The 16,334-nt window shown below is 43.4% G+C and overlaps 1 pseudogene; it reads left to right on the plus strand.

The window, feature by feature from the left end:
* The first annotated feature begins 15,081 nt into the window (after positions 1-15,081).
* On the plus strand, positions 15,082-16,126 carry LOC123114995 (chlorophyllase-1-like; annotated as a pseudogene).
* Positions 16,127-16,334: the final 208 nt, after the last annotated feature.

The following is a 16,334-nucleotide window of genomic DNA, read 5'->3' on the forward strand; positions in this document are numbered from 1 at the left end:
TCAGTTCATTTTCGAATGTCATAATGCGTACGACTATTACCGTGAATCCGACGCGGAGACAGGCCTTAATGACGAATCATCAAATGCACCTGATTCTGGGGATTCGCAGTCGTCGGTCACCATCAGTGAGGTACTTGTGTAATCAATGTTCTATGAAAGTAATGTTAAACCATACAAAACAGTTTTCATGGCTATGTTTTGATTGTGTAGGTGACAGAAGATGGTGGGGTAATGAATGTCCAAGATACTGCCAGTGCAGGTGATAAGAGGGATATGTTCATGCAGATAATGGACATGACTTTTATGACTCACGATGCTGCGTATGATTTCTACAACAGCTATGCTAGAGCTAATGGTTTCAGCATTAGGAAGAATAAGGTCAGGTATACCAAAACCGAGGCACATCTTATGCGTTATAGGAAGTTTGTTTGTTCCAGACAAGGGAAACGTGACAGCAAGTTGCTAACCGAGGAAGGGCACAGCCGTCGGCTCAGAGCCGAGACACGCTGCTTTTGCGAAGCACACCTGACTGTCAAGCTTGACCAAAAGCGTGGGGTTTGGTATGTTGCAAGTTTTGAGGACAAGCATAGCCATATGTTGGCAGGACCGGATGAGGTACCTTTTCTTTGGTCCCATAGAAAAATCAAAGAGTTTCAGAATCATGAGATAATGTCCATGGGAGCTGCAGGGATTAGAATTCACGACATGATGGATTCCCTCATCAGCAAACATGTATGGTATGGCGGTGTTGGTTTTACCAGGCGTGAAATATACAACCTTTGTGCCAGGGAGAAGAGGAAGCTGCTTTCAAAAGGTGATGCTGCCACATCCATAGGCATCATGGCCAGTAGGAAACAGAGGGATCCTAGCTTCTTTTTCGAGTACATGCTAGATAAGGAAGGACACTTGAATAGGATGTTCTGGTGTGACTCCTAGTCTCGTCATGACTATGAGGACTTTGGCGACGTGCTTGTATTTGACAACACGCACAAGATGAACCGCTATGGTATGCCATTCATACCTTTTGTTGGTCTTAACAATCACCGGAAGACCACTGTTTTTGGTTTCGGACGAGACCGAACAGACATACGTGTGGCTGCTGCAGACTTTTTTGAGGTCCATGTGTCAAAAGATGCCGAAGAGTGTAATCACAGACGCCGACGCTGCGATGATCAAGGCAATTCGCAAAGTCTTGCCAGACGTGTGGCACCGTATATGTACGTGGCATATAGAAAAAAATATGAAGATTCACCTCAGTCCCAAGTCCTTGAAGGAGTTCCGAACCCTTCTGTACTACAGCACGTCCACAGCCACGTTTGAGGAGAGATGGCACGCGTTTACCAAAAGATGGCAGTCGGAAAAAACAGTAACATGGTTGAGACGGATGTATAAGAAGAGGAGACTGTGGGCCGCGGCTTATCTGACAGAGGGGTTTTGGCTTGGCATGAAAAGCAACCAGCGGAGTGAAAGCCTAAACTCATGCCTTCACCTCCACCTAGACGGTGAAATGACCCTGGTGGATATGATTTTGCATTATGAGAACGCCGTTGTACGTATCCGTGAAAACGAGGCGCGAGATGATTGCACGGCCTCACAGAGTTTACCGGTGCCAGTTACTAGCTCGAGGGAACTTGAGATAGCTGCTTCTCACGTCTTCACTCCAGCAAACTTCTATATGTTGGAAGATGATCTTAGAAAAATTGATGGCATGGAGATTGTAGAAATTAAGCTGGGAGACGGATCACAGCAGTACATCGTGGCCTGGAAGAATAACCGGAGTAGCCGTTTTTGGGTGGAGTATACAACAGTAAATTCCACAGAACCTATACGGTGCAGCTGTAGAAGAATGATTCGAAAGGGTCTACCTTGCAAACACATATTCCACGTACTGAAGTACTTGAACATATTTGAAATACCAAAGTGTTTAGTTCTTGTTCGGTTCACGAAACAAGCAAGGTTGGGACTGCCTGCGAGGCGCACAAGCGATCTGTTGGGATATGGTTGGACTGGGGCAAAGGAAAGAATGAAATATAGCCAGGGTAGTGTGTTAGCTTCAGAAGCTATGCATGCGGCATGCAAACACCCAGCTTTGTGGGATCAGTTACAGAATAGTTTGAAGGCTGTGATAGCTAAGAGTCATGAGTATGATCTGCTACAGGAAAATTTGAGCAACAATATAAATGACTTCAGTAAGTGTGCGGTTGAATATGTAGACGATGGTGAAGGCAACATGGTCGCAGTTAAAGATCCTATGAAAGTGTCAAGCAAAGGTGCAACAAAGGTAGATGAGAACCGCCCTGTCTCGAAAAATGGTAGACCACTCTCTTTTGATGAGTTGAAAACCCGATGCGGCGCTTGCAAATTGCTAGGACACACTAAACGTAGCAAGAAATGCAAACTAAATCAGAAGTAAGTGTTTGTATGCATTCTGGATTATTGAAAAAAATTATCATTCATTAACTTATCTTGTCTTCTATGATGTGCAGAACAGTGGAGAAGGAAGAAGTGTAGAACACTTGCTTCAATTTTTTACGGATAAATCGAGTGAACATGGCAGTATATCCTTTTCACATTATGGCATCAATTTTAGTTCAACGTTTAACATCGTGTTTGGATCCTATATATATCTTCTATACCTAAATAGCTAGCCCCCACTACTAGATTTGTCTACACATGCGTGCTTCCACATCACCTCAATTATTTACAGCCTTCCGATCAAAATTGTGTGGCATCAAGGAATCATGCATGTGCTCATAAGTTACTTTTTGCATTAATGTAAATTATGCCACCTCATTGGTCATGCATGTCTTATTTTCCCAATGCATGCATGCATTTTTTGCATTAACCTATCAACTCAAACAACGCCACTTCATCAATCATGTCTTCTATTTGTGGGGATTTTTTTTTCTCTTTTATACATCATTTTTGCCACACACACTTCTTTTAAGTTTTATCATTTTTAACATGTAAAACTCTTACATTTAATTTCATTGGTTTTAAGCACTAATTTATGGATTGGTTTTAACACGGTCCCGCAGCAACGCGCGGGGCATCATCTAGTTGTAGCAACTCGATCGACACTTTGTTTAGTGGGAGTGTCATATTTTTACATCTCTAAATAAACAACAAAATCTAACCTAAATAAATTAGCTATAAATTAGAAAGAATATTGTACATTTCCCCTCCCCACGTCCTAACTGCCATTAAATCACCTAACTTACCACTCTTCACCACACATTCACCCACCTACCTCGCGCGCCGGTTCGAACTCCCCTTATCCCCACCTACAGTAGATCGAGAAAACCCCCGCCGGCGACCACTGCAGCCGCCTCCATGGAGAAAAGCCTCGGCTGGCAGAGAGCGATGATGAAGCTCGCCGGCGATGACGAGGGGTGGTGCGCCCAGTTGGCGGGGGTGTGCGGCTGGTTCCCCAGCACGGAGATGTTGGTCAACCACGCGTGTGGCCTCGTCAAAGTCCTCACCGACGCCGAGAAGAAGCGCGCCTTCCCCTACGGCTGCGGCGTCCCGCCGGCTCTCCTCCTCGTCTGGGCAATGCGAGAGGCCATGCTGAGCGACTCCCCTGTTCAGCGTGCAAGGTGGTGGATGTACCGCTCCACCACCATGACGCTGCGGCCAGATCCAGCACGCGTCGCGTCGATGGCGGAGCGCATCGACGTCGAGCTCGCTATCCCTGCGCCCGTGAGCCCGGACTACCAGGTCCGTCACGTGCCGAAGCCAGTCCTGCCGTTGGGCTCTAACGTCGTGGAGGACGACATGGACGAGGTACTACTCATCCCTGATGACCCTGAGGAGGGCGAGGAGGACGCCGTGCAGATGGTAGCGCCGGTTGCCGTCGAGGGTGGCAAAACAATGCCCATCGATGTCGAGCTCCTTCCCCTGCACCCTGACATAGTGAAGGTGGAAGAAGAAGAGGTGGCTCAGGATCAGGTGGCGCCGGCGGTGGTCAAGAAGAAGGCTTCTCCGTCTGTAGTGCGCCGCTCACGCCGCCTCAAATTTCTGAAGAAGTGAAGATGGGCACAGTTGCTGAAGGAGGATGAAGCTGCTGGTTATCTTAAGTTAGGTATGCTGTTATATGTTTCAGCATATAAGTTAACATTATTTTGGGTTTAATGTTGGTTAGGTATGCTTTTATATGTAAGCATATAAGTAATGCAATCGGTACGGTTTGATCGGGTTCTTTGTGGCTGAAGAACTGAATATCTACTGCTCACCCTAAGTGCCAAGTTCAGTTAAATTTCTGAATATTGAATATGTATTGTTGCTTTGCTTCAGTGTTGCATGGAAGCTGCTAGATGTTGCTCCTATGTTGCAACAAGACAATGTACTAGTCTGCTACATAAATCAGTAGTGTTGCTAGGTGATGTGCCCATGTGCATCACATACCAAATATAGAACATGCCAAAAGTGCATTGTCTGTGAAATACTGGACATACCAAAAGTGCATTGTCTGCCAAATATAGAACATGCCAAAAGTGCACTGTCTACCAATCATTATGGCCCCATGTTATTTATGATGCAATCTCTGTTACACTTTGCCCATAAACTGAATAGCAAATAATTCAGCATCATTTCATCATGTCAATTACAATAATGTCAATAACTTTATGAACAATCTACTTGCTAACTATGACATCAATCATAATGGCAAGCAGGCCAAGATACAGAAGACCTCCAAATCCTAAAATCCTATCCCTATAGAGCAATATCTCCTTGTGCATCTTAACCATTGCCCTCTTTTCTTTCTCATTCCTTTTAATTTCAGCTTCATATTCTGTAATCTTAGTCTCCAGTTTCTTGTTCTTCATGGCAAGATACTTAATGACTGACTTTGCTTTGCTATCCCACTCCCCATCAACCCATTCAACATACTCAGACGTGATATCATCCTAAATAAATCATGAGCAATTCAAGTCATTTTATAACTGAACTTGTCGCTGCAAGCGTTAAACACTAAACTTTTTTGCAGCTTGACCGCAATAGCAGTACTAGTTTGAAGATCATGCTCAGTACACTAACCTCAAACACACATCCCCCGAGTGCGCTGCCAAAATTGTCTGCATCTATGCAGACACGGGCACTAGGAGTTTCCTGATGACCACATGGATGGAGCTTGTCATGGCCACAGGTGATGAATTATGGGCGATAATGCTGGGATGTAAAGAACAATGGAAAAGAACTTACCTTTTTGCCACCAAAGTGTAGCACTGAAGAAATCCTAGCCGTGGGTTCTCCCGGCCTGCCGCCGCCCACGAAACCCCCGTCTCCTGTTCCACTAGATCCGCCGCCGCTGCCTCATGTGCCACTGAATCCGGCCCACCTGCTTGTAGGACCCAGGGTTCGACCTAACTTGCGGTCGCCACCGCTCTTCTCGCCGCAGCCGCTGCAGCCCGATGCCCAGCTCGCTGTCATGCTTTCGCCGTCGAGATTTGGAGGCGCAAATAGAGAGGGAGGGCTAGGGATTTGGAAAGGGAAACGAGAAAAGGGGAAAGATCGATGTGAACCTGGCAAAATGGGCTGGTGTAGCGCTGCCGGGAAGATAGCCCCGCCTGTGGGGCCCCTCACGTGGTTAGATGGGCCGTGCCTGGCATTATGGTGAGTACAGAAAAAGTTAATTATACATATAATAAAAAAACGACGGGTTTGTAAAACAAACTAGAAAAACATGATGCCTGATAACACACGATAGAGCCAACGAGCTGACATGACTAATTTTGATGAGTGTAATATTACATTTTGGCTTGATATATTTACTTATCTACCATGACTACTTTTCATAATAATGTGATGAGGGGGAATTACTGGGAGATTATGCAAGACGATGACCGCACCGAGAGTCACCTCCCCAACCTGCTCTTGTATAATGAATCTGCCCGTGCTGGCCTGAAAATTCTCAATCATATACCTAATCAGCAGGGTACGCATCTTAATAGATGGTATCTGCAGCATGCTGCGCAATGATGTATCAGCCACTCTAGCGCGTTGACCGCTCGATAGATCTGCAACAAGCTTGCACCATTTCTCCACTGCGCATACTATTTCTCCATTCAGCTCGTCCATCCTGTTGAAAGAAAATATATAACTTCGTGACATTAGCTAGCACTAAAGAAAAAATAACAATAGGCATGCAAAAATATAAAACTTTCTGGCAGTAGCTAACACTAATGCAAAAATAACACTAATGGAAATACAAAACTATCACCATGTATACTGCAACATGCAGCCAAGTGTGTGCTGACACGAGGCAATAAAAAAATAACTACAATTGGTAATTGAATTTACTTGCATCTGATCAAGTTCTTTGAGTATCATATAAATTATATAATCAATAAAATTAATATGGTAAACTGTTACTTATTCGTCTGGTTGTCTTACTAACAGGGTGACAAATTGTTCAGCTGTAAATAAACTAGAGTCTATAGCAATGGTACCTATTTAAGGTTCATCAACATCTAATGTTAATAACTCTTTAATGTTCTATGTGCACAATATTATAATTGGATCGTGTGACAAAAATATAATTGGATCTTGTGACAAAAAATGTATTGCGTCATGCTTCTCGAGAAACAACATCTTATTCTACCATGCTATGAAAGAACCAAAGAATGTTTTCATCTACGCCATCTGGTCAGAATGCATCTAGTCCAGTTCATACTAGTTGAAATTATATGGTAAACCTAAGTCCATCAAAGCAACGAGACGGAGGAAGTAGCTTGCTTTGAAGGCGCGAGGGAAAGAGGACAATTTACTTGATCTGTCGACGAAGATGAAAGAAGTCGGCGATGCGTTCTCGACGTAGTTCGTTGAGGTCGGCCTGCACGTGCGGACGACCTTGATCTTCTCGGGGTTTTTGTGGTGTGTGGGATGCGACGGACGGAGCTGTCGACGCCTCGCCGGCAGGAGTCGATCTAGTCGACGACATGTGCGAGGAGGAGGAGATTATATACGAGGTCGACGTCTAGGTCGTCGTAACTTCCCTGTGGCCAATCTCACGATCTATATTTTCCTCCGTTGAAGCGAGGCTGAACGTGCTCCTCAATCATAGGGATTAGGAACATATGGATTAGCACGATCCCAGAATTGTGTAACAGAACGGCAACTACTCCCGTGATCGACGTGCGTGTGATCGACGTGCATGGAAAGCGCATCGTTGTGGGCTCCACAATATGGATCCGACACTTATTTGCGGTCTGGGCCGGCCCACCTACCTGCATTGTTTCTTCCCTCAAAATAAATATCATTGGTTCATCCCTAAAAAAAACTCTTTGTGATACGTATTAGTTATTGTATACTTGTATATGTTCAACAATATTTATAGTATCTCTATCATTTCTACAATATTATACATGCATCGAGTGTCGGAAATGAACGATGCTTGTCATGCATGCATGCCATGGTCATCGTAGGTTACGGCTTAAGTTTGGGATCATTTCGTGAGATCGTAAAGAAGAATAGATACAGGGTATCAAACCTATAGAGTTTTTGCTTCAAAGGTACTTCGATCGAGATATTGGACATAGAATGCCACTCTTTAAAAAGGAAAAAAAAGGTTACGCATAAACCACTTTCAGACCTGCCCTCCGGTAGACCCGAATGGTCCTGCTTGTACATGGTGCATGTGGAAGCATGCATGAGATGACCCCAACTTTTGGGAGCATGTGGGCTTGGCCAATGTGGTCCCCCAGGCAAGGTGTGCACGAATTCGGACACAAAACGCACGTTGCGTCACGTGGGGGCAGTGTTGTAGGGTTTTGTCGCCAGAAAACCCTAGAAATTGCATCGAGTGTCGCATATGAACGATACTTGTCACGCATGCAAGCCATGGTCATCGTAGGGTATGCATGAAGTTTGGGATCATTTGGTGGGACCGTCAACGAAAACCAATTTCAGACCTGACCTCCGACAGACCCGAATGGTCCTGCTTGTACATGGTGCATGTGGAAGCATGCATGAGATGACCCCAACTTTTGGGAGCTTGTGGGCTTGGCCAATATGGTCCCCCAGGCAAGGTGTGCACGAATTCGGACACAAAACGTACGTTGCGTCACGTGGGGGTAGTGTTGTAGGGTTTTGTAGTCGAAAAACCCTAGAAAATGCATCGAGTGTCGCAAATGAACGGTACTTGTCACGCATGCATGCATGCCATGGTCATTGTAGGGTATGCATGAAGTTTGGGACCATTTGGTGGGACCGTCAAGGAAAACCAATTTCAGACCTGATCTCCGGCAGACCCGAATGGTCCTACTTGTACATAGTGCATGTGGGGGCATGCATGAGATGACCCCAACTTTTGGGAGCATGTGAGCATGGCCAATTTGCCCCCCCCCCCCCAGGCAAGGTGTGCACGAGTTCAGACACAAAACACACGTTGCGTCACGTGGGGGCAGTGTTGTAGGGTTTTGTCGCTGGAAAAACCCTAGAAAAAGCATCGAGTTTTGGAAATGAACGATACTCGTCATGCATGCTTGCCATGGTCATCCTAGGGTGTGCATACAGTTTGGTCTGAATTGGTGAGACCGAGAAGATAAACCTGCTCCTGGTACATGGTGCATGTGGAGGTATGTATGCGACTGTCCCAACTACATTTGATTTAATAATATTTCAAGTATCAAACAGAAAATAAAATTTATAATTTGGAATGAAGAATTGAAATAATGAAGAAGTGCAATAGAACATAACATATTATCTTACATTTTGGAAATATTTCGAATATAAAGAAGAGAACAAATATTAGAATGAAGAAGTGAAATAAAACAGAACATTTTATCTTACAAACTAAAAATATTTCAAAAATAATAAAGATAAGAAATATTAGAATTAACAATTAAAATAGAACACACCATTTTAGTTTATATTTTGTAAATATTATCAATATACAAAAGAGAACGAACAAATAAAATAAAAACAACAGAATTTGGCTTATTTTTTAAATTTTAGTAAACACTTTTACAAATAATATAGAAAAAAGAGATTTGATTTTAAATATTAGAAATATAAACAAGAAAAGAAACAAAGAAATAGAAAACATATCAGCGCGCGGGTAAGGCTGCCGTGGGCCAGCCCGCCCGAATTGGGCCCAAGGCGGAGCCGCGCAGGGCACATCGCAGCGCATAGCCGTTGGGTGGTGGGAGTTTAGTCCCACCTCGCCAAGCGAGAGAGCGCCGCACCGGTTTATATACCCGGCTGCGACTCCCCTCACAAGCTCCTATCAATTGCAGGCAGTACATTGCCTAACTCTCGTACCCTCTGCCCCGTGGGGCCTACTAGTAGCAGAGATATTCTGCACCACGGGCCTGCATCCTGACCCATGCACAGCAGGGTTCCTAGTCGTATGCAGGCCGTGGAGTATGAATTCTCCTGCTCTTGTAGGTGGGCACTTTTTTTGGCATATTGCTATGTGTATTGATCTTCAAATCACACATTAAATTATACACATGCTCACTTGCATTCAATACACATTTTTTTGTAATACATGACAAGTTAATGTTTTGACCTTCAAGTCATCTAATATTTTTTTTGAAATTGTTTGATTTTTTTTATTAATTTATAATGCCTTCTAGACTGACTGGTCAAAACATCGGTCTATACCTCAGGGGGCATTGTAAAAAATTATTTTTCCAAAAACTGGCTTAAGTTAGACCAAATGGCCCCTCCGGAATGCGGTCATTTTTTCGACCACCTCCAAATGACCTCAACTTTGGCACACATGATCTATTGCACAAACAAAGGTAGGTTCCAAAGGTTTTATATTTTTTTGAATTTTTTATTAATTTATAATGCCCTCTAGAATGACTGGTCAAAACATCGGTCTATACCTCAGGGGGGCATTGTAAAAAATTCTTTTTCCAAACTTTATTTCATAGCCATGATTGGCACATGTGGGTCACCATGTTCAAGAAAGTTTGTGTGATTTGGAGGTGGTGGGAAAAATCGCATTTTTTTAAAAACTGGCTTAAGTAGACCAAATGGCCCCTCCGGAATGCGGTCATTTTTTCGACCACCTCCAAATGACCTCAACTTTTGCACACATGATCTATTGCACAAACAAAGGTGGGTTCCAAAGGTTTTATATTTTTTTGAATTTTTTATTACTTTATAATGCCCTCTAGACTGACTGGTCAAAACATCGGTCTATACCTCAGGGGGGCATTGTAAAAAATTCTTCTTCCAAATTTTCTTTCATAGCCATGATTGGCACATGTGGGTCACCATGTTCAAGAAAGTTTGTGTGATTTGGAGGTGGTGGAAAAATCACATTTTTTCAAAAACTAGCTTAAGTTAAGACCAAATGGCCCCTCCGAAATGCGGTCATTTTTTCGACCACCTCCAAATGACCTCAACTTTTGCACACATGATCTATTGCACAAACAAAGGTGGGTTCCAAAGGTTTTATATTTTTTTGAATTTTTTTATTAATTTACAATGCCCTCTAGACTGACTGGTCAAAACATCGGTCTATACCTCAGGGGGGCATTGTAAAAAATTCTTTTTCCAAATTTTCTTTCATAGCCATGATTGGCACATGTGGGTAACCATGTTCAAGAAAGTTTGTGTGATTTGGAGGTGGTGGGAAAAATCACATTTTCGAAAACTGGCTTAAGTTAGACCCCTCCGGAATGCGGTCATTTTTTCGACCACCTCCAAATGACCTCAACTTTTGCACACATGATCTATTGCACAAACAAAGGCGGGTTACAAAGGTTTTATATTTGTTTGAATTTTTTATTAATTTATAATGCCCTCTAGACTGACTGGTCAAAACATCGGTCTATACCTCAGGGGGGCATTGTAAAAAATTCTTTTTCCAAATTTTCTTTAATAGCCATGATTGGCACATGTGGGTCACCATGTTCAAGAAAGTTTTTGTGATTTGGAGGTGGTGGGAAAAATCACAATTTTTCAAAAATGGCCCCTCCGGAATGCGGTCATTTTTTCGACCACCTGCAAATGACCTCAACTTTTGCACACATGATCTATTGCACAAAAAAGGTGGGTTCCAAAGGTTTTATATATTTTTATTTTTTTATTAATTTATAATGCTCTCTAGACTGACTGGTCAAAACATCGGTCTATACCTCAGGGGGGCATTGTAAAAAATTCTTTTTCCAAATTTTCTTTCATATCCATGATTGGCACATGTGGGTCACCATGTTCAAGAAAGTTTGTGTGATTTGGAGGTGGTGGGGAAAATCACATTTTTTCAAAAACTGGCTTAAGTGACCAAATGGCCCCTCCGGAATGCGGTCATTTTTTCGACCACCTCCAAATGACCTCAACTTTGGCACACATGATCTATTGCACAAACAAAGGTTGGTTCCAAAGGATATATATATTTTTGAATTTTTTATTAATTTATAATGCCCTCTAGACTGACTGGTCAAAACATCGGTCTATACCTCAGGGGGGCATTGTAAAAAATTCTTTTTCCAAATTTTATTTCATAGCCATGATTGGCACATGTGGGTCACCATGTTCAAGAAAGTTTGTGTGATTTGGAGGTGGTGGGAAAAATCACATTTTTTCAAGAACATTTGGGTCACAATTTTTGAATTTTATGAAATGAAGGAATATGTGCTCAGTTATTGGAATATTTGATCATATGGTGGAGTATTTGCTATTTTTGCTTACTCAAATGAAGGAAAGATGTCATATGTGTCGACGAACAATTTCCACTTACTGCACTAAAAAACATTAATTTACTTAACCCAAAGTTTTACATTTGGTCAATTTTGCTTATGGGCAGAGCATGTTGCACATGGCCACAGCCTGGGAATTTATTGCACCATTGCCACAGCATGTTCCACATGGCCGCAACATGGGAAGTGTTTGCAGCATGCCTGATCAGTGAAGCAACACTAATGCGGCATGTCTGATCATTGCAGCAGCTAAATTGAAGCAAATCATACATCTAAGAAACCATAATGGCAAATTTAAGGGACACAAATATAGATAGAAATATATACTACTGCCATAGATAGCAGCATCCACATAGCACACTTGCTGATGCATACCACTACCATATTAGATATGTTTCGACCGCACATCACAGTACTGCACTTAGATAAAGTTCATACTAAATTACCACCACAAGTTTCCACCATCAGAATACCACACAAAGTTCACCAAAAGGACTGAGCCTTCCTACATCATACGACAACGAGGGTCTAGGGCAACTACACGTCAGGGTTTCAGGACCTTGTGGAGGGCAGAATGCTGAGCCCTGATCTTGTAGTCATGACCGGTGATGGATGTAGCCCGACAATGCTCCATCAGATGCTCCAGCAACCCAGACCTGGGCTTGGGCCTGCTGCAGTAGGGGCACCGGTACTTGTCAGACCTCCAGTTGTAGTACCTAGCAACTCCTTGGGCCCTGATCTTCAGCACCTCCTTCTCTTCAAAGGACTCGACATTCCCCTCGACCACATCATCTCCAGATTGATACTGCACACATTAATGACTGACATTAATACATTATGCATTCAAATACTATAAACATCTAACACTAAGTCAATTCACAAATAACATTTCAGCTAGGCCTTACCTCGTACGGCTCATCCTCATCACTGTCATAAGGGTAGTAGCCAGATGAGTCCCACTTCCTCTTCTGGCCAACAAGATCCTCCTTCTGCTATATTGTCAACCAAGCAAGTCATTTACAAGGAATATAATTGCACTTCAAATAATGTCATGCCAAACAAGTTGATTTTGCATAATGATGGAAAGCTCCTAACTATATTTCATACACTATATATGAAGCGATATACATACTAAACAATTAGCTTATGAAAATACAAGTTCATTCATATGAACATAGAATTTCAGTTTTTGCTTTTGAACATGCATATGAAGGTATAAATGAATATCATTCCTGTCTTATTAACCCATGATATAGCAGCTTTTGACAGATAATGCAAATAGGACCTTTATATATAACTTCACAAACATGTCAGGTTTTCATTTCATTTGTAAATCTTAATAAATATTTAGTTCAGAGCAGTTCTCAATGATCACTCATAAGTCAGAGTAAGTGAAATGGTGAAGCCTAACTCCTACATCTAATTAAAATACCTTAACTCCAGCATCTAATTAAAAAACACTAACTCCTAGATCCACTGGAACATTGAATCACTTACGTACATATATCATTGGATATAAATGAATCCACTACAAATAACACTAACTAATACATCTAATTAAAATATCATAACTCTTACTTCTACTACATCATTCAGTCACACCATTTAATTACATTTATCTCTGCCTATAAATGAATCCAATACAATAGAAACCTAACTAAACATCTAATTAAGAAACACTAACTAGTACATCTACTACATCATTCAATCACAGAATCTATATAACTATCTATAAATGAATAATACAAATAATCCTAAACTAACCAACTAATTAAGAAAACATAACTACTACATCTACTGGATTATTCAATCATACATCCTACATATAACTGGCTATAAATGAATCCAATACAAGAAAACCCTTAGTAAACATCTAATTAAAAAACCCTAACTACTACATCTACTAGATGATTCAATCACAGATTCTGTATATATCTGTCTATAATTGAATCCAATACAAATAAACCTTAAAAACCATAACTACTACATCTACTGGATGTGATTCAGTCACAAATTCTACTTATCAGTGGCTCTAATTGAATCCAGTACAAAAAATTCCCAACTAAACATGTAATTAAAAAACCCTAACTACTACATCTACTGGATGTGATTTATTCACACATTCTACATATCAGAGGCTATAAATGAATCCAATACAAATAAACCCTAACTAAACATCTAATTAAGAAACCCTAACTAGTACATCTACTGGATGTGATTCAATCACAGATACAACATATCTGTGGCTCTAATTGAATCCAATACAAAAAATCCCCAACTTAACATCTCATTAAAAAACCCTAACTACTTGATCTACACAATGTTCAATCACAGAATCAACTAAACATCTAATTAAGAAACCCTAACTAGTACATCTACTGGATGTGATTCAATCACAGATACAACATATCTGTGGCTCTAATTGAATCCAATACAAAAAATCCCCAACTTAACATCTCGTTAAAAAACCCTAACTACTTGGTCTACTGGATGATTCGATCACAGAATCAACTAAACATCTAATTAAGAAACCCTAACTAGTACATCTACTGCATGTGATTCAATCACAGATACAACATATCTGTGGCTCTAATTGAATCCAATACAAAAAATCCCCAACTTAACATCTCACTAAAAAACCCTAACTACTTGATCTACTGGATGATTCAATCACAGAATCAAAACTTAACCTTCACTATAAATCAATCAAACATCTATAAACCCTAACTATCAGAAGGGGATGCAGCAACTAGCAACTACAAAAAACACTAACACCCAAAACTACTGCTTAACGGGGGTAACAACAATGGAGGGGACTGCTAGCAAGGATTACCTGCAGGTCCACGTGCTCGCCGCCAGCCTCCGCAGGTCCATCAGACGGGCCACTCGACGACGTCACGCCAAGCACCGGCACGGCTGAGTCCGCCACGGTGGAGTCCGCCACGGCCACCTTCTTCTCCTCCAGATCCGCCGCCGCAGCGACCGATCCAGCGCGTGGGGATGCAGCAGCTCCTGCACTCGCGCCGCCGACAAGGGTCTGCACGGCATCTGCCATGGTCTCCGCGCCCGTCTTCTGCAGATCTCCGCCCGCGACGGCGGCTTCGCGACGGCCTTGCTCCATCCGAGCCAGAAACAAGCAGGAGAAGAGAGGGAGGCGGCGGTGGTGAGCGAGCAGGTGGGGTGGCCGGTGAGGGAGACGATGAGGCAGAGCAGAGAGGAGGGAGAGGGAGGCGATTTGGGGGAAATGGGGTGGGCGATGAGGCCGATGCCCGTTCCCCTCCTCTTATACTAGGGGGCTTTTTCTGGAAACTACCCACGAACACGTGCACGCGCACGACCGCGGGGAAACGCAACCGCCAGCGTATAATACACGTACACGCCCGACGTACAATAGTACACGGGCCGGCGCGGGCTCATACAGGGCTCTATGACTGGTCTACGCGTGCTATACACCCACCTGAAATGGCCATCGTGCCCCTCATTACGAACCGTCATCGACGCATCTGGACCGTCCTTGTGTTTTTCCCACTCGCGTTCAGCCCGGGGGGGGGGGGGGGGGGGGGGGGGAAGCACCGGAGCAGAAACGGCAGACGACATAGACGCCACATAGCGAATCACCAACTCGCTCGCAGATCATGACAAGGGGCTCGCCTACGTCCTCAAAGACGTGTTCAAAGTTGAGCATGTCGAGCCTGACCTGACCAAGCTGGCTCTAGCCGGCCATAGCCGAGGCGGCCAGACGGCCTTCGCCGTCGCCCTGGGACTAGGGGACACCAAGACCAAGCTGGAGCTCAAATTCTCCGCCCTCGTCGGCGTCGACCCCGTGGCCGGGGTTTCGAGAGCCCAACAGCTGGAGCCCAAGGTCCTCACATTTGAACCTGACTGTCTCGACGTGGGCATGCCGGTGCTGGTCATGGGGACCGGGCTGGGTCCCAAGCACATCGGCGGATTTCCCTGCGCCCCGGCGGGCGTGAACCATGCCGAATTCTACAGGGAGTGCGCGCCGCCTCGCTACCACCTCGTGGTGAAGGACTACGGGCATCTCGACATGCTGGATGACAATGTGCCCTACGTTATCAACAACTGCATGTGCATGAGGAACCAACACGACACCAAAGACCTTGCTAGGAGGACCATGGGAGGAGCCATGGTTGCCTTCCTCAGGGCTAAATTGTGAATCGATGCTCGTGATCTGATCGCCATATATCGTAATCCTGAGCTCGCGCCGGCCCTCCTGGACCAAGTTGATGAGTTTCTTCCTTGCTTGGTTGGACGGCCAGATCCGTCGTCTGTGTGAGAGTTATGTGCATATGCCTAGCTACTATAAATAAGGTGTTGGTGCATGGCCACGTCATGGCTCATGACTACTATAGCACGTCCAGTATTCCTAATAAAATAAGCACTCGTGTCATTTGTGCATGTATCTATGTTGAACATGTATACTTGTATAGTATATATTGGAGTGCTTGACAAAAAACTACCACAATTGCTCACCAGCCTGTTGGCTGATGATGCCAGGACCTTGTTCGTTGAATAAAAGCTCTCAGGTTTGAACGAAAAAAAAAAACTACCGCAATTGGGGTTCGCGTCCCACAGAACTACCAGTTTCAAAAAAAGTGACTGATAACTACCAAAAATTGAAATCTCATGACTAAAAACTACCATGCACTTCTGGAAAAT

Source organism: Triticum aestivum, chromosome 5B, assembly GCF_018294505.1.
Source record: "Triticum aestivum cultivar Chinese Spring chromosome 5B, IWGSC CS RefSeq v2.1, whole genome shotgun sequence".
NCBI lineage: Eukaryota > Viridiplantae > Streptophyta > Magnoliopsida > Poales > Poaceae > Triticum > Triticum aestivum.